General features: G+C 44.3%; 1 pseudogene across 1 annotated transcript; it reads left to right on the plus strand.

Moving 5' to 3' along the window:
• The first annotated feature begins 978 nt into the window (after positions 1–978).
• Positions 979–1,853, plus strand: LOC105519489 (annotated as a pseudogene). Its single transcript, XR_001002979.1, has one exon. The product of XR_001002979.1 is annotated as a 60S ribosomal protein L7a pseudogene (transcript).

Below are 1,853 nucleotides of genomic sequence, written 5' to 3' on the forward strand. Positions count from 1 at the left end.
AAAGCTGGAAGCATTCCCTTTGAAAACTGGCAGAAGACAAGGATGCCTCTCTCACCACTCCTATTCAACATAGTATTGGAAGTTCTGGCCAGGGCAATCATGCAAGAGAAAGAAATAAACAATATTCAAACAGGAAGAAAGGAAGTCAAATTGTCTCTCTTTGCAGATGACATGATTGTATATTTAGAAAACCCCATCATCTAAGCCCAAAATCTCCTTAAGCTGATAAGCAACTTCAGCAAAGTCTCAGGATACAAAATCAATGTGCAAAAATCACAAGCATTCCTATACACCAGTAATAGACAAACAGCCAAATCCTGAGTGAACCCCCATTCACAGTTGCTACAAAGAAAATTAAATACCTAGGAATACAGCTTCCAAGGGACTTGAAGGACCTCTTCAAGGAGAACAACAAACCACTGCTTAAGGAAATAAGAGAGGTCACAAACTGGAAAAACATTGCATGCTCATGGATAGGAAGAATCAATATCGTGAAAATGGCCATACTGCCCAAAGTAATTTACAGATTCAATGCTATCCCCATCAATCTACCATTCTCTTTCTTTACAGAATTAGAAAAAAAAAAAAAAAATAGTTTAAATTTCATATGGAACCAAAAAGAGCCTATAGAGCCAGGACAATCCTAAGCAAAAAGAAAAAAGCTGGAGGCATCACCCTACCTCACTTTGAACTATACTACAAGGCTGCAGTAACCAAAATAACACAGTACTGGTACCAAAACAGGTACACAGACCAATGGAACAGAACAGAGACCTCAGAAACAATGCCATACATCTGCAACCATCTGATCTTTGACAAACCGGACAAAAACAAACAATGGGGAAAGGATTCCCTATTTAACAAATGGTATTGGGAAAACTGGCTAGCCAAATGCAGAAAACTGAAACTGGATACCCCCTTATACCTTATACAAAAATTAACTCAAGATGGATTAAAGACTTAAATATGCTTTCTCCTCCCGCCACCCAAGATGCTGAAAGGAAAGAAGGCCAAGGGAAAGAAGGTGGCTCCGGCCCCTGCTGTCGTGAAAAAGCAGGAGGCCAAGAAAGTGGTGAATCCCCTGTTTGAGAAAAGACCCAAGAATTTTGGCATTGGACAGGACATCCAACCCAAAAGAGACCTCACCCGCTTTGTGAAACGGCCTCGCTATATCAGGTTGCAGTGGCAGAGAGCCATCCTCTATAAGTGGCTGAAAGTGCCTCCTGCTATTAACCAGTTCACCCAGGCCCTGGACCGCCAAACAGCTACTCAGCTGCTTAAGCTGGCCCACAAGTACAGACCAGAGACAAAGCAAGAGAAGAAGCAGAGGCTGTTGGCCCGGGCCGAGAAGAAAGCTGCTGGCAAAGGGGATGTCCCCACTAAGAGACCACCTGTCCTTCGAGCAGGAGTTAACACCGTCACCACCTTGGTGGAGAACAAGAAAGCTCAGCTGGTGGTGATTGCACACGACGTGGATCCCATCGAGCTGGTTGTCTTCTTGCCTGCCCTGTGTCGTAAAATGGGGGTCCCTTACTGCATTATAAAGGGGAAGGCCAGACTGGGCCGTCTAGTCCACAGGAAGACCTGCACCACTGTCGCCTTCACACAGGTGAACTCAGAAGACAAAGGCGCTTTGGCTAAGCTGGTGGAAGCTATCAGGACCAATTACAACGACAGATACGATGAGATCCGCCGTCACTGAGGCGGCAACGTCCTGGGTCCCAAGTCTGTGGCTCGCATCGCCAAGCTTGAAAAGGTAAAGGCTAAAGAACTTGCCACTAAGCTGGGTTAAATGTACACTGTTGAGTTTTCTGTACATAAAAATAATTAAAATACAAATTTTCCTTCAAAAA

This window comes from Colobus angolensis, unplaced genomic scaffold (assembly GCF_000951035.1).
Source record: "Colobus angolensis palliatus isolate OR3802 unplaced genomic scaffold, Cang.pa_1.0 Scaffold11, whole genome shotgun sequence".
In the NCBI taxonomy this organism is placed as follows: domain Eukaryota; kingdom Metazoa; phylum Chordata; class Mammalia; order Primates; family Cercopithecidae; genus Colobus; species Colobus angolensis.